Source organism: Schistocerca cancellata, chromosome 8, assembly GCF_023864275.1.
Source record: "Schistocerca cancellata isolate TAMUIC-IGC-003103 chromosome 8, iqSchCanc2.1, whole genome shotgun sequence".
Lineage (NCBI taxonomy): Eukaryota > Metazoa > Arthropoda > Insecta > Orthoptera > Acrididae > Schistocerca > Schistocerca cancellata.
Window position 1 is genome coordinate 105,829,941 of NC_064633.1, and position 21,256 is coordinate 105,851,196.

A 21,256-nucleotide genomic window follows, 5' to 3' on the forward strand; every position below is an offset into this window, starting at 1 on the left:
ATATTGCAACAGCTATTGACAGTCTGTCTTTAGACCCAACAGGCTACAGTTGCGATGTTTGCCTGCTTTATTTCCTCATTGATTGTCTGCAGTGTCGATGTACTGTGTTGTTACACTGGCTGAAAAAATTGGGGGTGGAAGTGCAGTACTGACTACAGCAAATGATGTAGCCGATGGGTGCACAGTTGCGTTTCACAGTTATTTACGGTTTATCTGATGATGATGGTGAAATGTTAACAAAAGAATGTCTCTCGCCTCACTGGCCAGAGAGAGTGGCCGTGTGTGTGTGTGTGTGTGTGTGTGTGTGTTGGCTACTTTAGAAGAAGCCCTTGTGGGAGAAAGATCACATGTTTAGCAGTCTTTTTGTTGTGAGTAGAAATCTATCCTTTCCATAATATTATTCTTTCATTATATTGTTGCTATTCCATCCTGAACTTTCCAGAGACTCATTTTATGCTATTTCCAACCAGCACTAATGATCTGTTAGCATCAGTAGTAGAAATTAAAGGTCATACCCTGGATGATACACGTCATGTTAAGTTCTTGTGTGACCAGCTGAATAATAAGTTAAAATTGAGTAACTGCATACATAAATGAATCGGGAAGCTGTGTTGACTCAAAAATAAGAGCGATGACTTATTTGTATATTTTCACTCCCTGTTGTTTGATGGAATTATCTTCTGGGACAGTGCAGCTAAACTAAAGAAAGCCTTTGTTCAGCAGAAGCGAGCAATAGGAGTATTTTGTAAAGTTCTTAACTGTACAGCCTGCAGCAGCTTTTTTTTATGTATCAAGGAGCTCTTACACTCACTTCCCAATGCATTTACTCCGTAATTATTTTTGTTGCTGATAATGAAAATCAGTTTCAGCTGATCTGTGATATACAGTGTCAGAACACAAGACACAAAAATACTTTTCATGCAGATTTTAGCACCACACTAGAATTCAGAATGGAGTTATGTACTCTGGTGGTAAGATATTCAATAAGCTCTTATCTAACATAAAGCAAGCAATTGGGAATAACTCATGTTTCAATATAAATTAAAAACATAGATAATTAACCACTTTTTCCTACATATTGTCTTAAGGAATTGATTCAGAAACTGAAAAGTTCTTGAGCTACATGGTAAACAGCATAGTTCACTGTAAAGCTGCATGACAATTAGCTGAAAATAGAACTCATTATTTACAGATGCAAACAATTATTCTCTTTGAAAAATGCCATTGTAATCAAGAAAATATTAAGATTCAAATAGCAGATAAGTAGCAGCTGTATCACAAAACTTTTTGAAAATACCATCTTTAGCACTAATTTAATTGTGTAGATTGAGATGGCTTAAGTAAAATTAGCACTAAGCAGTAAATGATGTTTTATTGTTACGGCTGTATAAAGATTAAATTCCTATGATTTTCTCGTCTTTTGTTAAGGTACATATTTACTCATTCCACATCTATAAACACTATTCTTCTTGGTGGGATCATTATTAGTAATCGAATACAGATAATGAAACAAAGAACACTTAGTGATCTTACATCATGAGAACTTTCTACTACATGTAAGTCCAATATTAACAATACACAAAAATTGTTCATATTTGCCATGTTGTTGGCAAAAAGCAACAGTGAGAATGTCTTTTTAAGTATTAAGTTTATTTCAGTCTATGTGCGAATAAATTGTTTAATGGCTGTGCTAGTGTGAACTGACCAGTGCTCTAGTAGGAGACTCATGGAAATGTTTACTGCTAGCACACTTTGCGAAGTTTTTGTGGGCTTTTGTTAGTGGCTAGTGAGTGACGTGTGTAGCCATTAAACAGTTTATTTGTGCATTGACTGATATAACCATCATGGTTGTAAATACAAAAAAAGCATTGCTGTACAACTTTTTATTTCCATGTGGGCACACAAATACAAAGTAATCACATTTACAAGTACAGAATAAATGGAAGATAATGTTTTCTGCACATTAAATTGAATTTGAAAAGATTTATCCAAATGCCTTGGGGTGTATAATATATTTAATCTTTCAGTCTTGTGGAAAAGTAAATAATTTCTTCGGCTGTTCCACTTGTGAGTATGCGATTTATATTGACTGTGTGAAAGCATGGATTTTTCAGATTTAATCCACACACACTTTAAGTGACTGATTTTATGCCTTTTTGGTGGTTATTGAGAATGTAAGGCAAACGGGGTACTGTAGCCACTTGAAATGAAGTGGCATGTTGGTGTGAGAGTTGGGAATCAGCGCATCATCTCCTTTTGACTTGACATCGGTTTATAACAGTGAACCTGTTCCTGTTGTACAATCATGATGGATTAGTGTTGCGCAAAAGGATTGTTAATGTACCAATTTTGAGTGACGATCCGTGTGGTGGCACACCATAAATGTCCAGGGAATTTTAAACTCAGCTGAATAGTTTAAAATCTTGTCCCCATTTGTGATGCTGCCAGTCAATTTGCAGCTGACAAACTCATCTGCAATTTTTTCATGGGTTGCAGTGCTGATTTCACTATGTTGGTGTTTTTTGTTGCCAGAATAGCATGTTCCCAAAGCCAGTGTTGATTTTTGTAATGATTGCCCATTTATTGGAAAACTTTCTGAATCAATTGTTTGATTGATTGAATAGTGAGACAGATGGAATTGAAATACAGGGTGATTATAATTGAAGTTAAACTTTAAAATCGCTGTAGAAATAACACCACTGGTCAAAATGATGTCAAATTGTGACGGAATATTATTGGAGAAGGGGGAAAACATATGGCAGAAAAACAAATAGTGTGAAAATTGATTAATAGATGGTTCTGTATATGTCAGAATACATAAATGAAAACACCTATCATGCGCACGACCCACTGAAGTTAGTATAAACACGCTGGGTACACGGCTTTTCCTCCTTTAGCGTCTGTGACTTTCGCCATGACTGTCTCGATGCAGGATTGCACTGTGCTTATAAAGCTGCATTAAAAGAATGATGACTGTGCACACGATGCTCTGCAGAAGTTCCAGACACTGAAGGTTTTGAAAAAGGCATTTGTCCGATGACTGCCGTGGGTCTGGAGAAAATGATTCAAAAATTCGAAAAGATGGGTTCTTTTGGTGTGCGACCTGGTAGAGGGAGGAAACGAATTGATTCGATGTCAGTGGAAGCAGTGGCCACACAGCAGTGCAGGAGAAGACGAGTGGTGGTGTACAAACATTTAGTGCATGGAGAATTGCTCGAACATTTGATACATGGTGCGTAAAATGCTATGAAAATCCTTCTTTGCTATGCATTTAAAATTACCCATGTGCATGAGTAGCTTCCTGTTGACCTGCTAGCCAGAAAGACCTTTGCTTTAGAATTCCTTGCTCACATGGAAGTGGACAATGATTTTCCGTGGAAGATTTTATGGACAGACAAAGCCCACTTCCATCTGACAGGACATGTCAATGGACAGAATTGTCGAATATGGGCAATGGAAAATCCACATGCAAATCAACCAGTACCACTTCATCTTGAAACAGTCATTGTGTGGTGCAGGTTTACTGCATTATTTATCATAGGGCCATATTTTTTCGAAGAGACGGGTGCTTCCGGTCCTGTTGCCTGTACAGTCACTGATAAGCTGTATGAGTGTCTTTTGCACAACCACGTCATTCTAGCTCTCCAACAGCATGGATGTGTGGATGGGATCATTTTTATGCAAGATGGCACACCTCTGCACATTGCAAATCCAGTTAAGCAGCTGCTGAAACGTCATTTCGGAAATGCTAGAATTATCAGCCACCATTTTCCTATAGCCTAGCCGTCCCGATCACCTGATCGTAATCTGTGTGACTCGTGGCTGTGGGGCTATCTGAAAGATTTTGTGTTCAGTGTTCCGATTGCAAAGTTGAAGGCACACATTGTGCAATACATTCTGAACGTGACCCTGGAAACACTTCGATCAGTTGTGGAACATACTGTTTCTCAGTTTCAACTTGTTGCAGAAAATGGTGGACAGCATATTGAACATGTTTTGCACCAGTCACATGGAAATTAATAATCTGATTTGATTTTGATTGATGCTTTTTATGCAGTTTTCGGCCTCAGGACAATTAAAAAAACAATGTGATTGATGCTTTTATGCAGTTTTTGGCCTCAGGACAATTAAAAACTGATGTGAGTGATGCTTTTTATGCAGTTTTTGACCTCAGGACAATTAAAAACCGATTTTTCCTCTCCAATGTGATATGACTTTGCACACTGAGTAGTACAGTTTGTTTAATGTGGAATTGTTCTATGATCATTTGTCGTTTGTAGTCGACCACTATTAAATTATGATGCTTACAGCGCCATCTATTGCTACATTTTGTAACTATTTATTTTTCCTCTGCCATACACTTTCCCCCTTCTCCAATAATATTACATTGCAATTTGACATCATTCTGACCAGTGGTGTTATTTCTACAGTGGTTTGAAAGTTTAACTTTAATTATAATCACCCTGTATATAGTGTGTCGGCATCAACTGGTACTTTACCATTACCAGTGTCCAAAAGCTGTTTTGAAAATGTGGTTGGCACATTGTGCAGCAGGTGTACACAATTAATGGTCTTTAATATGAGTTCCTGTTCACGTCTCCACAGATGCAATGCTTTGAGGTGATCGTTGCCTTCTTCGGCTGATGCTGATTTTGGTGTGACTCGTGGTGTCTGTGGGAAGTCACCTGCTAATAAAATGAGAGCTCCACTGTATGGATTTGCGTATGCTCATAAGAGTTTGAGCAAGCACTTCAAGTGATTTCTTATGTGCCATGGTGCATTCATCCCAGCCAGTCAGTATGAAAATTTGCAGCATTTTCGCCATGCCAGAACCTTTGGAAATATGACATATTTGTGCTGCAGCAAATTGTATATTCAGTGGGAATTTGAGTTCTGAATGCACTGTTAGTTTGATACGCAAAAATGTAGCCACAGTATCTGACAGTGCAAGTGTCAAAGCAATTCAGTTTTGAGAGCAGATTTGAGCTAACACAAACTCAGGAGGACTGTTCCTCCTATGTCACTGGACACACCATTGAGAAACAAACCCTTTCTACCATTAACTGATACACCTGTAATTGTGTGATTTATCTGCAACTAAGGATTGTGTATTTTCTCTGACAGATGCTTACATGTCACTAGCTTTGAATTCTTGGTCTCTCAAGAAATCTGGATCATAAAGATCATATATGGAATGTTGTGTTGCAACTGTGCCATGTTGAATGAGTGTTGTGATGTTGATGACTAAGTTTTGGCAAGCTCCACTGTATGTTTGGCACCTACACCAGTGGTCATTCTCAGATTTGCAAATGAAGTTGGACATTTGACATTACTTAGCAGCATTCTCAAATAATAGCATTCAGCATTATGTGAATATACTGTGTAAGAACAGAATGATGCATCAGATGAATACAGATTTTGATAACCTTCAACTTGCGTGCCTTGTTTTTGTTCTTGAAATTTTTTTGGTATAGTATCCCATGTATAGTACATTGGTACCTCTGTGCACACTTATGTTTTGGCAAATACATCTTCTTCACACAGCACAAAAAATGCTGTCAATTATGTGTGTTCTGTGGAAAAAAAACAGCATTCCATGTGTTCTCTTCTGTGAAATAGACTGTTTCTCCTTTTTCAAGGTGAACATTATGATGAACAGTATTGGAATGCAGACTGTGAATAGGACAACTCAAAATGCGCCACACAGCCTTACTCCTGCTGATATATTGATCTGTCTGAAATTGGTAACTTCATCCGTGTGCCCATGAGGTCTATCAATACTGAATATTGCCACATCGCTTCCCTTGTTGACATGTTTGCATATGTACTTTATTAATTTGACAGAATTAAAATAGTCCACATTAATATGTGTTTAAAATGTTTTTGATAACAGAACAGAATATGGCACAATCCATCCATTGTAAGTTTAAATATAGGCATTTCTCATTCTGATTGTTGCTGTGTGATATCCGTCATTGAGTTTACAATATCTGTATTGAGGAGAACTTAAACCAACAGTACTAATTTCATGAATGAATTCTCTGGGATACTTTTGTGTGCATTTGTTACTGTCATGCATGTTGATTGTGTGTTCATAGTAGTGTATATAAGAATGTGTCCATGATGGAATACATCGAGCATCGAGTCTTACCATAAGTGTGATGCATCACAATCAAATCCATCAGTTTTGTGAGGTTTTGCTTGAAAATTCATATAGTGATATGCTAATTAAAGTTAATTACGGATACTGTTGGTCTGTTTGCAGTTGTCGTTACTTTCTCCATCAAAATAATTGTGCCTCCACAAATGTGCATCAGTTGTTAGATCTACCAGCAGAACACACAACACAAAGTGGTTACAAGCTTCTCAAACATACAAGGAACAACAATCAAGCAATGTAGCAGCCAAGCAGTAGAAGCTGTTTCAACTTGTCCCATACTAGATAGCATGTGAATGCAATAAAAGAAGTCAGGACGTCCATAGGAACATACACATCATGGCGTCTTGTGCGTATTTGTACATGTTTTGTAGACTGACAATAAACGTTGCTGGAATTTGACCATTTTGACAATGTTACTGGTGTGTCCATTGTTCAGAATGAATTGGTTACCTGTAAGAAGTAATAAAATGAAAGGAGCAATAAGATAAATGTAAATTTGATTTACAAATTTATGAAGGGTGATTATTTTATATGATATATTGTGCAGAAGTAATAGCAAATCAAAAATTAGATGTATCTGGATTAGTCTGCATAATATTGGTGTGATATCTTTCCTCCTCTCCCTAAAAATGATGAAATAGTGCAACACATCATAACACTGATGTGTCTCATTAATTTATACAACTGTGTTCTTCTGTTCTTCTCCAACTATAACAATCGCTACTTCATTGATGGTAGGTGCATTCTGGCATCTGGTGTGCTGTCTGACTAGTATTTTTTCTGCTCTTATATGGATTACCTGCTGTCAAGTTATAAACTGATATTTTGAACAATTTTATCAGACCATTATGCTGTTGCAACAAAGTTTACAAAGCTGATATATTATTATGTTTGATACCTAGGATTTTATTGAATTTCTGATCAGCTTGCTTATTATCATTGCCCATGAATCAGATTTATAAAAATCACTGTAAGAAAAGATAGATTGCTACTTACCACTAAGAAGACATGCCAAGTTGCAGAGAGGCACAATTAAAAGACACTTACACAAAGCTTTCAGCCAGAGCCCTCATCAGAAAAAGAGAAATACACACCATTCAACACAGGGCAAGCACGCCTGACACACACATGACTGTTGACTCTGGTAGCTCAGGTCAGGAATTGTGGCATGAGCCGCTGGAGGTGTGCTTGCATGTGTGAATGGATGGTGTGTGTTTCTCGTTTTCTGATGAAGGTTGTGGCCAAAAGCTTTGTGTTAGTGTCTTTTCATTGTGCCTGTCTGCAACTTAATGTGTCTTCGTTATGGTAAGTAGCAATCTATTTTTTCCTTCATTGTTGATATTCCTACATGGAGTTTCTATTGTTTGATTATGTTCAGTTTCAGGAACTGGTGGAAGTGATCCTACACAATGTTACATGTACCCATGAATTTTGAAAGTTGGCATATGTTGGTCCTGGAATACTTTATTGGCTCCAGAGGTGTCATATGAAATACAGAATTATTTTTGCAAATGTTTTGTAAAAACTGATTCAAATCTGCTGAGTTACCTGAAAGCAGTGATACCAGAGGCCAAGGTGGTGGATGCAAAGTCAGAAGTTTAACTTCGCCACTTGCACAGCATATTCCTGGTGTTTCATTGCTGAACTTCCATGTATCACAGTGCCCATACACCTAACCCAATTTACCGATTTTTGCAGTTGGATGCAAACTATAGTCGTAATTGACACTATATTGGAATGCACCAAGAATCAAGTCAACATGCACAGTTTGTTGAGGTTGAGTGACTTGTGAATGTTATGCTTGAATTCTTACTGTTCATTGGTCTTCTGATTCTGATGCACACAACTGAGAAACTTGTAGACAGTCTGTTTCATTGCTTGATTGTTGTTCCTTGTATGTTTGAGAAGCTTTTAACCACTTTGTGTTTGCGTTCTGCTGGTAGATCTACCAACTGATGCACATTTGTGGAGGCACAATTATTTTGATGGAGAAAGTAACGACTGCTGCAAACAGACCAATAGTATTCGTAATTAACTTAGAATTTAGAAGAGCACATTTTAACAGTTTTTAACAAACAACATCATTTGTCCACTTTAAAATACAATGTTTATAAACTTTAAACTAATGAATGACTACCAGTGGTGTGGGCCACCAATACAAAATGACACTTTTTTAAGATATGATACAAATTATGCCTCACTGATATTCTGAGAGTGGTTAAAATGCCAGAGTGGGCCAAAGTAAGTCACAGCAGGTTTCACTGAGTGTAAGAATAGCTTAAGACACATAGAAGACAAACAAACAAATGTTTACCTCAGTGTATTAGACTAGGTATTTGTTCACAATTTTGTTCTTGTATGCATATACCACAAATGTTTCTCTCACATGTATATATTTTATTTGCATTCAACATAATTCACACATATTTGTAAGTATATTTCATCTGTACCTCTAGTGAATTTTTACCTAAATTCTGAGGAAAGTTGTAATTTCTCCATAACTGATTGACATTCTGAGAAAAAGGGCTGTTTTACACCATGCGACTGTAGAGAGGACGTTAATTGTGTCTGTGGTATTGAGCCATATAATACAATCTGTGGCACTGAAACATGCTGGCAAAATTATCTTGCTACGGTTCTTGTTCTCATGATGTTGACGATGCATTCAATCATACAAATACTTGCAACTAATTACAGGAAAGAAATATCAACAGGACATTATCAGATATTTTACATGTCACCCCTACTCATTGTGCCCCCCAAACCTCAATCCCTAGCAGTAGTATGGGCACCTTACTGCCACAGTATCTTTATACAAATAATGAATTATGTATGTACAAAATTTGGTTGAAATTGCTACAGGTGTTCCTGAGTTACGAATTTATGTCACACCTCGTACTCTAAATCCTCAGCTGTAGGGTGCTAGTGGTGCCTTCAGTCACAGTAAATTTTTACAGATGGCAAGTGATACGTGTACCAATTTCACTAGAAATTCCTTCAGGCATTACACAGATATGCTGATATGCCACTGTCTTTGCCCCCCCCCCCCCACTTCTGTTTCTAGAGGTAACATGTCATTGTGAGTATCACCAAGAAGATAGCTACCCTGAAAACTGTGGATTTTATACTAATATGGGTCATTATCTACAGGTGTTTGAGGTATATTACCCCCACAATGTTTGTATACAAATAATATGTGGAGCATAGAAACACATAACAGAAAACAGTAATCACACTATCTTTCGGACTCTTTCTCTTTTTCTAGTCAAAGTATACATATTCCAACTCACAACCATAGAGACATCTAAGCATAACACCCATGGCATGACTGATTATGGATTATCGATTATTGAAAACAGTTGCCTGGGCTGATAGAGGTGGGAGAGGATAGAGAAGAATGCACGAAACAAGGAGGTGGTAGTAGGGGGCAATTGCTGGGGGACGGGGGGTTGAAGAAAAGGAAGGAGAAGATGAAAAAGGAGACTGGTAGGAGAAGACGGTATATGGTCTGGACAGGGAAGGAGTGAAGTGGACAGAAGAGAGAAGGGAAGATGTAAAATAAGTCAATGAGAAACAGGCTAGTGAAGTTCCAAGCCAGGAGTATTGTGAGAGAACAATTCCACTTGTGTAGATCAGAGAAACTTGTGCTGGGAGAGAGTATCCAGATGGCCCACATGGTGAAGCAACAAGTTGTTTATTTTGGATGTGCAATATGTTCGGTTACTGGATGGTCAAGTTAGTGGTTTTCCACAGTTTAGTGGTGGCTATTCGTGCGAGTGGTTACTTGTCATAACTCCATAGAATGCTGAATGGTAATTGCAGGAAAGCTGATATGTAAGAGAGCTCTTTGAGGCCAATTTGATACAGGGTGATCAGAAATGTGTTGACCAGTGACTGATTAATAGGTTTTCTGGTATCAGATGAGGAGATGGCACAGGAGATATGTTTATGGATGAGCAGGATAGGATATTGTCTGTGATTAAAAGCTCTGGTAATGTTATTGGTATATTTTGACAACTCCTGGTATCCACTACATGTGTGGCATGCACAAGTAGTGAAACTGAAAGGAAGAGACTTTTTGCCATGTACCAGGTGACAGCTGTCAAAGTGGAGGTACTGCTGACAGTTGGTGCACTTGAACAAACACATTTATGGAACCATCTGAGAGGTGGAGATCAGCATATAAAAAGGTGGCTCTCATTGAGTTGGGAAGGACCAGGTGAAATGGATTTGGGAGTTGGTGTTGATGTTATGATGGAAAGAGCACAGGTTGTCCTTGCCGTGAGTCGAGATCATGAAATTGACATCACTGAGTCTGAACCAGAAAAGGGGTTTTAGTTTTTGACTGGATAGAAAGGATTCCTCTAGATGGCCAATACATAATGTGGCATAGTTGCGCGAAGCAAGTGAAAGAGGTGGTGGTTTCAGTATCCTAAGGACGTTCGGTAAGGTAGTGTTCCATGACAGCAAATTCATGGTCATGGGGGAGGTTGGTGTACAAGGACATTGCATCCATAGTGACCAACAAGGAGTCTAGTAGTAATTGGACAGGAACTGTGGAAAGGTAGTGAAGGGGCTGAGCAGGTCTTGAATGTAGAATGGGAGGTGATGGAAAATAGTTTGGAGGTGTTGGTCAATAAAGGCATAAGCTTGTTCTTTGGGAGAATTGCTAAAAATAAGATGTACGGAATAACAAATAAACTTATGGGCACCAGCCCACAAATTATATTTATTTTTTTATTAATAAAAAAATGCCAGCTAATAACTATGGGGTCTACTGCACTGCAGCAATTACTCTCTGTTAAACAACATATGCTGAATATTAAACACTATAACATACTGAAATATTAAGACTTTCCTCAAGATGCAATTCATGGGCACTAGCCCACAGCAGCAATTACTCTTTCTTGAAAAGATTGTATTGAACTTCCAGCGATCTTAAAGGCAGCAGTTCACTGGAACAGTTACCTTCAAAGAATGAACTGGTGTACACAACTCGTGCGAACTGCCCAACCATTAACAATGTATGACATACTTGGACAAGACGCTAAATTCAATTTCATTTATGAATGCTACAGCCTTGGGCAGTTACCACCAAAGCAGTAACAGGTTTATACCATGCTTACCAAATGAATTAATCTCTGCTAACCTATAGCAGCACATATTCTCTAACTAGAGACACACATCCAAGTGCTTTTATGAGCACTAACACCCGGTGACAACTACTGCAACTAGAACCAGTTTGTGCTAGCCATTTCAATGAACTTTACCACCATTAACATGCTGCAACATTTATACTTTATCTTGAAGCAAATGTTAAAATGTATTGATGTGCGTTAATACATTGTGGCAGCTACTCTCAGAACAGACACAGTTTTACACTGGCTATTCAAATGATATCTTCGGCCACTAACACACTGTGACATCCATTCTTTAAATTGTAAGAAATGTTCAAATACATTTACGTATACTAACACATCGTGGCAGTTACTCTCAAAATAGATGCAGTCTTATGCCGGCTATTCAAATGAAATTTTCAGTGACATCTATTCCTTAACTTGCAAGAAATGTTCAAATAGATTTAGGTCCACAAACACACTGTGGCAGTTACTCTTAAAACAGATACAACCTTATGCTGTCTATTCAAATGAAATTTTCAGCAACTAACACTCTGTGACATGTACTACTTAACTAACAAGAATTGTTCAAATACATTTACATGGGCTAACACACTGTGGCGGTTAGTCTCAAAATGATGCAGTTTTGTGCTGGCTGTTAAAATAAAATTTTTGGTCATTAAACACTGTGACAGTTACTAAACCATAAACAAGGAGACAAATCAACAAAGAACCATGCAAAACCTTCAATCCTTTTAACCAGCTTTCAGCTTTCCTTTGCTCATAGCAGGTTGCGCCAGGATCCTGCCACATCAGACCAATTACACTTGCTGGCTGTAATTGCCACCGCCGCTTCCTGTCTGTCACTTTGCACACCAGTCTGCAGTTGACAGTGTGTTGTACTTCAAAACATCGGACCCGTCAGCTCATCGCTCACACGTGCAACTGCTTCCATTGCCCATTGCCAAGCAACTAAGGCTAACGTGTCTCGCGGATCTTATCACCACGGCCTGTTTCCTAGTCAGTGTGGGCAAACCTTCCTGATGTACATCAATACTACTGATGTGTTGACAGATGAGCGTCGAGCTCCCCTTCCTAAGGTTGAACACCCAGGGATGTGGGTGGGGAAATAGCGGGAAATACTAGAGAAACAGAAACACAGCTTTGATTGTCTCCTTGACTGGCCCATTTCAGCCGGCTCAGATGGACTTGTTCATGGTTCTGGGAACAGATGTGCTTCACCAAAAAACTTACGGGCATCAAGTTTTCGATAAACTGGTAAGCACCCACATACCTCGGCAGAATTTTATAGGTAATCCCTTGTATCCCTTTAATCTGTCCCCAGACACTCCTTATAAACCTCATGAACACTCGGTCTCCTATTTTCAATGTTGTGTCGTGTCATCCTCGATTATAGGGCTGAGCCTGCTGCTTGCGAGCACACATCGTGTTACACCATGCAGCTCCCCACCTGATTGTCAAGTTATCAGGATTCCCCTGCTCTGTAGAAGATAGCTCAACAATCACAAATCATAGGTGAACATCAGTCAGACTGGGGTGCTCTTGCAAGCTTCATGGCAAGTTGTGTTAAAGGCCAGATTCAACCATTATAAGAAAATATCGTCTTTTCTCTGCGATTTAGCGTGGTAAATTATGAGCACCACCTTTAAATTACGGTTAATACGCTTGGCAATGGATGTTTGGGAGCAATATGGTGTCATCGTCATGTGTTGAATGCCTCTGCTAAAACAAAATCCCTTGAACTTGTGTGATTTGAAGGCTGTCGCATTATCACTGACTGTCTGCTGCGATGGACCAAAACTCGCAAACGTGAAGCCCAAATGATTAGTCATGATTCCTGCTGTGGTGCCCTGGCTTGGTACTAACCATACAATATAAGTAAAGGCATCAACCATCACGAACATGAAATGGTTTCCATCTTCAGTGCATGGAACTAAATAATCAATGAAAATTATATCAAGGGGACTGAATTCCTGGGTTGGCTGTAAAAATCCTTTTTTCATGTTATCAGGCTTCCCCTATTTACAATCTTCACATTGTCCTACCAACTTTTGAATGTCATGTTTCATTCCTCTCCAGGTGACTTATTTGCTTATCTTAGTAAAGGTTTTATTAATCTTAAACCCCGCCCCCCACACACGCAAGGATTTGTGAAAATAGGTGAACACGGCTAGGACTAGACTACTGGGTAAACAGATCTTCTTTTTTACTGTTCTGCTTTGTTCTATAGCAGAGAATTCCTCTCTCCATGGCGTAGCATTTGTCACAGCTGCCTCCTTTAAGATCTGTGCGAAGCCTGCGCAACTCAGGTTTTTTCTCTTGTTCAGACTCTCCTCCTCATTGTCACTTGCTATAGGCACAGCCTGTTCTTTGTTCATCTCAGTGTTTTCCTTGTCGTTAATTTGAAATATCCTACTCAAAACATCGGCTATCGTGTTTTCACCTCCCCCAATATGAGTTACCAAAATGACTTTCACTTCAGGAGCTTGTCTTCTAGCTTACCAGTTGTAATGTACTTCCGTCTTTCCTCCATGTGTGGAAAGGTGGTATCAAATGGTAGCAGAGTGTGGTTTTGAGCCACCGACCTCTGGATTATGAGCCAAAGATGCTTCCACTCTGTCACTTTGCGCACCAGATCCCAATCAACAGCGTGTTGTACTCCAAAACAGTGAGTCCATCAGCTTATCACTCGCACACACAACTGCTTCTGCTGCTCATTGCCAACCAACTAATGCTCACCACTCATAGACCGTATCACCACAGCCTGTTTCCTAGCTGGTGTGGGCAAACTTCTCTGCTGCACATCAATACCAGCGATGTATCGACAGACATGCATCAATCAGTGAAGTCAAAAAAAGATCTGCCATTGTATTGAAAGTAAAAATAAAGAGGTTAAGAAGTTCATATTTAACTGGCGTTAATGGAAACGATAAAAAGAGGATCAAATGCAGTTAGTTAATTTACATGTAAAAACCCAGGACTTGATTATTCAACATCAAAAAGTTAAATATTTTAATAAAATTAAAATTATTTTCTACATTACTATTTGATAAAATTATCTCTCGATCAAAATATCTCTCAGTGATAATCTTTGGTTTACTGTTTCAGTTAAATCACCTGGAAATCAGGACCTTAATTTCTGCTAATGTAAAATAATGATTATTACTACTTGGAACTGTCAGAGGATTACACTATGAGTGGCAAGCAGCAAACAGATGCTTGTGGGTTTTCCAATTGGTGGGGTCAGTTAACAAGAGAACATTGGTTTACTAACAAATAAAAATAAGTATTTGTTTGTTTGTTCATCTTGTATGTGCTGCTGACTATTTATCCAATAACAATGAAACATTCGTGAGCTGATGCACATATGCTCGCAAGGATTTCTGTAGGAGCATGAACCACCTACTGCGATTATGGGCAGGGTTGAAATGGGTCTGATGTAGAAGCTTAACCAAAGAACATCTGAAGTGTGATGTAGAAGCTTAACTGAAGCACATCTGAATTCCAATCAAATTTTGTATATACGTAACTTATTAGTTGTATAACAATAATGGAAATTCCTTGCTGGGACAATATGTAAAGTAAGGGAAAGGAACCAGTCTCTACATGTAACAGAAAACAGTAATGACACTAGCTTTCAAGCTCTGTTCTTTTTCTAGTAAAAGTACACACATTCACACACACAACCACACAGACACTCCAATGTACAACCCTGATTATTGATTATGGAAAGCAGATGCCTGTGGCGGAAGAGGGTAGGGAAGGACACACCAAGGCAAGGAGGCAGTAGTAGCATCATCGAGCGAGGCAGGACTTTCAACAGTTGGTTCAGTCAGTGCCCAACAAGATGAAAAGAATAGAACATGTAAGAGATGTAGAGGGATAGAGGAAAGGCAAGTACAGGATTTTTGTGGGAGGGGGTAGGGGGAAGAAGGAGGAGATGAAGAGGGAGACATGTAGCAGAGAAAGCAAGGGAGAGTGGATGGAGAAAGGGGGGGGGAAGAGAAGAGGGGAGGGATGGAGGAAGAGAGAGAGAGAGAGAGAGAGAGAGAGAGCATGCATTGGGAGGGGGGAGGGCAGGTAGTGGTGGGAGAAGGTGCTATAAGATCTGGACGGGGAAGGTGTGGTGTGGCCAGAACAGAAGGGAAAAGCTAAAGTGAGGCAGTGGGACATAGGTCAGTGGAGGTTTACACCATTGGGATTTCAAGATATTCTGGAGAGAGAATTCCCACCTGTGTGGAGCAGAGAAACTTACACTGGAAAGGAGTATCAAAATGGCCCACACAGTGAAGCAGCTGTTAAAGTCATTTGTGATGTGATGTGCAGCATGTTCAGCTACTGGATGGTCAAGTTAGTGGTTTGCCACAGTTTGGCAGTGGCCGTTCTTGTGAGTAGAGAGATGATTACTTATCATACCCACATAGAATGCTGAAAGTAATCACAGCATAGCTGACATATAACATGGCTCCTTTCACAGATGGTACTGCATTTTATTGGATAGGAAATACCGGTGACTGGACCGCAGTAGGAAGTAGCGGGTGGTTGTGTGGTACAGCTCTTGCACTTGAGGCAAATACAAGGGAATGGCTCATGAGGTAAAACCTTGCAAGCAGGGTTGGAATTGGGATGGACAAGTATAGCCTGTAGGTTGGGTGGGCAGTGGAACACTGCCTTGGCTGATGTGCTTAGGATTTTGGGTAGCATATCCCTCATCTAATGCACAAAGAGATGTAGTTGAAGCTGTGGTGAAGGCTGTGGTTGAGCTTTTCGAGGCCAGGGTGATATTGAATGATCGGAAGCATGCTGATCAGTGGCTGGTTCACAGGTTTACTGGTGTCAGAGGAGGCAATGGCAAACAAGATATGTTTATGGATGAGAGGGATAGGATATTTCTTGCCAATAAAGGCTCAGGTATCATTACTGATATATTTTGACAACACCTTTTATCCACTACGGGTGGGACGTGCACAGATGGTGAAGCTGTAAGGAAGAGACTTTTTGACATATAATAGGTGACAACTGTCAAAGTGGAGGTACTGCTGAAGGTTGATGCACATGATATGAACAGACATATTTATGGAGCCATCTGAGAGGTGGAGATCAACATCTAGGAAGATAACTTTCATTCAGTTGAGAAAGACGAGGTGAAATGGATTTGGGAGTAAGTGTTGAAGTTATGGAGGAAAGAGCAAAAGTTGTCGTTGCCATGTGTCCAGATCATGAAATTGACATCAATGAGTCTGAACCATAAAATGGGTTTTAGGTGTTGGCTGGATATAAAGGACTCCTCCAGATGGCCTATAAATAATTTGGCATAGTGGTGCCAAGGAAGTGTCCATGGCAATACCAAACATTTCTTTATAGATTTGGCCCTCAAAAGTGAAATAATTATAGGTCAGCATGTGGTTGGCTAGAAGGATTAGGAAAAGGGTGGTGGTTTTGGGATCATAAGGCTATTGAGTAAGGTAGTGTTTCATGGCAACAAAGTCATGGTTATGGGATAAGTTGGTGTACAAACACATCACATCCATAGTGACTGACAAGGAATCTTGTAGTAACTGGACAGGCACTGTGGGAAGGCAATGAAGGGGCTGAGCAGTGTCTTGAATATAGGATGGAGATGATGGACTATTGGAGGTGTTAGTCAACAAAATGGAGGTTCATTCTGTGGGAGCATTGTTCCCAGCCACACTGAGATGACCAGCAGGGAGACCTGTGGGGTTGGGTTTGTGGAGTAGGTAAAAGACAGGTATACATAGAGGACAGGGGTGGGGGGGAAGGGGGGGGGGGGAGTTGCTGGTCTGATGCTGCAGCTGCCATGCTGTAAATAAATACACAACAATACAATTTTACAAAACTGTTATTTAAACACTAGTGTTAATAAAGTTGTAATTTAAAATTACTAGTTCACAAATGTTTGAGTACGACTTAAAGCTGTACAATAAACTCAGATATGTCAAACATAATTACAATGTTGGTTGGTGTGTGTTTTCAGTATGTAAATTTGCCAATTATGTTCTGTTAACAGTTGCATTTTTTGATTAATCTTGAATAACACTTTAATTTTATAATGAATGTGATTTCTAACATTTTCACAGAATCTCGTTTGAATATTTAACAGTTTACAGTAATTGCTCTCGAAATACACAGTTTGAATGTACTATTAAACATAATCATTATGTTATCAATTTTCCATAAAGAAGAATTCGTATAACAAACTTAAAATAATAACATACATTCATGTTTGGTAGCATTTACACTTACTGAAGAGATTAAATAATGAAGTATATTTTGAGCATTACACTAGTTCGTTACATTACACCACCTACTGAACTTCTGCTGGGACTTTTGGGCAACTGCATCAAATCCTACCATTCTTCAAGCTGTCTGTCAAAATTTGACATACAGCAGTGTCATCTGCTGCAGCCAATGGCTAAGTGGCAACTTCCATTTGACAACTGCCTGTTGCTGTCATTTTGTAACAGTGTAAATAATAGATGTCTTAACTCTTAGCTTCTGTATTTTCTGTACATTTCTACACAGTCATTTTTAAGTTGCCACGTATTAGTAAGTGAAGATTTGTTGGGATGCAGTTTGACACATAACAGTAGCTAGAGCTTTTCATATGACATTCCACAAGATCTGTCCTGCTCAAAAATTCTGAGCACTTAAATAATGTCTTTAGTTTCCAAGTTGACATTAACACATTTGTGGACTTAAGTTTGTTGTTACATGCTGATAACCTAATGGATCAAATAAAAGTTCATTATAAGTAAGTGCTATTAGAACAATTACAATATGTTTGCTGTCATCCTAAAATAAGAAATTGTTTTTGCCATGAAGTGATGAAGAATCCATTAACAATACAACAAAATTTTTCTGCAATGAAATGCAACAAGGATAGCTGCAGTGATGAGCCAAAACCTTATGACCACTGCCCACCACGAGATTGAATGTTCGTTTGACTTAAGTAACTTTGACGAAGGGCAAATCGATATGGCCTGGTGCCTGGGGACAAGCATCTTGGGAACAGCAAAGCATGCATGAAAAATTGTTGAAGAATGGTGAAACCGCAAGTAGATGACAAGGTGTTGGACATCCATGTGTTGTGCAGAAGGTTGAACTCTGGATTGCTCTGTAAAGCGGGATAGGTGGTGACCCATGTCTTTTGAAGCACATATTTTGGTGCACATTTTTAAACATTGGCCTCTGCAGCAGATGATCCCTATGTGTTACCACAATCACCCATTACATCATCAGTTATGATTTCAGTGGGAAATGGATCATCAAGATTGGATCGTGATACAAGATCATCAAGATTGGATCGTGATACAATGGAAACATCTCACCTGGTGGGACAAATCACATTTCTCATTACACTGTGTCAAGGGTCACATCCGCATATTCCGTCAACTGGGCGAATGGCTACTTAAAACGGGCACTTTACCGCGGACCCAGGGTGGGAGTAGAGTTATGCTATGTGGGGACAGCTACCTGGGCTTCCATGGGATGTTTAGTAGTAATCAAAGGGAGGAAGGTAGGAAGATTTTTCTGTTTAGCAAAAGTGACAAAAAGTAGATTTCACAGTACCTGACAGCTCAACACAAAAGTTTTGTCTCAAGTACAGATAGTGTTGAAAGAGCCACCGTGATACAACAACCGAGTTAGAAAACTGCTGCGGAAGCAAAGGGAACTTCACAACAAACATAAACATAGCCAAAGCGTTGCACACAAACAAAAATTACGCGAAGCAAAATGTAGTGTGAGGAGGGCTATGCGAGAGGCATTCAATGAATTCGAAAGTAAAGTTCTATGCACTGACTTGGCAGAAAGTCCTAAGTAATTTTGGTCTAATGTCAAAGCGGTAGGTGGATCAAAACAAAATGTCCAGACACTCTGTGACCAAAATGGTACTGAAACAGAGGATGACAGACTAGAGGCCGAAATACTAAATGTCTTTTTCCAAAGCTGTTTCACAGAGGAAGACTGCACTGTAGTTCCTTCTCTAGATTGTCGCACAGATAACAAAATGGTAGATATCGAAATAGACGACAGAGGGATAGAGAAACAATTAAAATCGCTCAAAAGAGGAAAGGCCGCTGGACCTGATGGGATACCAGTTCGATTTTACACAGAGTATGGAAAGGAACTTGCCCCCTTCTTGCAGCAGTGTACCATAGGTCTCTAGAAGAGCATAGCGTTCCAAAGGATTGGAAAAGGGCACAGGTCATCCCCGTTTTCAAGAAAGGACGTCAAACAGATGTGCAGAACTATAGACCTATATCTCTAACGTCGATCAGTTGTAGAATTTTGGAACACGTATTATGTTCGAGTATAATGACTTTCTGGAGACTAGAAATCTACTCTGTAGGAATCAACATGGGTTTCGAAAAAGACAATCGTGTGAAACCCAGCTCGCGCTATTTGTCCACGAGACACGGGTTCCCAGGTAGATGCCGTGTTTCTTGACTTATGCAAGGCGTTCGATACAGTTCCCCATAGTCGTTTAATGAACAAAGTAAGAGCATATGGACTATCAGACCAATTGTGTGATTGGGTTGAAGAGTTCCTAGATAACAGAACACAGCATGTCATTCTCAATGGAGAGAAGTCTTTCGAAGTAAGAGTGATTTCAGGTTTGCCACAGGGGAGTGTCGTAGGACCATTGCTATTCACAATATACATAAATGACCTTGTGGATGACATTGGAAGTTCACTGAGGCTTTTTGCGGTTGATGCTGTGGTATATCGAGAGGTTGTAACAGTGGAAAATCGTACTGAAATGCAGGAGGATCTGCAGCGAATTGACGCATGGTGCAGGGAATGGCAATTGAATCTGAATGTAGACAAGTGTAATGTGCTGCGAATACATAGAAAGAAAGATCCCTTATCATTTAGCTACAATATACCAGGTCAGCAACTGGAAGCAGTTAATTCCATAAATTATCTGGGAGTACAAATTAGGAGTGATTTAAAATGGAATGATCATATAAAGTTGATCTTCGCTAAAGCAGATTCATTGGAAGAATCCTAAGGAAATGCAATCCGAAAACAAAGGAAGTAGAATACAGTACGCTTGTTCACCCACTGCTTGAATACTGCTCAGCAGTGTGGGATCTGTACCAGATTGGGGTTGATAGAAGAGATAGAGAAGATCCAACGGAGAGTAGCGCACTTCGTTACAGGATCATTTAGTAATCGCGAAAGCGTTACGGAGATGATAGATAAACTCCAGTGGAAGACTCTGCAGGAGAGACCCTCAGTAGCTCAGTACGAGCTTTAGTTGAAGTTTCGAGAACATACCTTCACCGAGGAGTCAAGCAGTATATTGCTCCCTCCTACGTATATCTCACAAAGAGACCATGAGGATAAAATCAGAGAGATTAGAGCCCACACAGAGGCATACCGACAATCCTTCTTTCCACGAAAAATACGAGACTGGATTAGATGGGAGAACCGATAGAGGTACTCAAGGTACCCTCCGCCACACACCATCAGGTGGCTTGCGGAGTATGGATGTAGATGTAGATGTTGACCATGACGAGTGTAGATTATGTGAACAGGATTACTGAACAACTGCGTCCCTTCACGGTCATCATCTTCCCCGATTACTACGGCAGTTCCCAGCAGGATAACTATATATTTCTGAAGGTGATAATCATGCTAGAGTGGTTTGAGGAGGATGATAGTAAACTCACATTGATGTCTTGTCCACCAGATTTGCCTTACATGAACCCAGTGAAACACATCAGGGATGCTATTGGGCTCCAGCTCCACACCCAGAAAACACGGGCTATAATTTACAGGAATCACATAAGCTACACATAGACATCTCGTACCAAATATCCCCAGAAACCTACTGAGCATGTGTCAAAACTGTGATATGTGGAATCATTGCTGCATTGCATTCCAAAGGTTGGGCTGAAATAGTATTCAGCAGGTGCACAAATCTTTTGGC

The 21,256-nt window shown here is 39.6% G+C and overlaps 1 protein-coding gene across 1 annotated transcript in view; it reads left to right on the forward strand.

Moving 5' to 3' along the window:
• The window catches only part of LOC126094922 (tetratricopeptide repeat protein 5-like), a 134,881-nt gene that overhangs the window by 105,552 nt on the left and 8,073 nt on the right, over positions 1 to 21,256 (forward strand). The gene's annotated exons all lie outside the window — the stretch shown is intronic.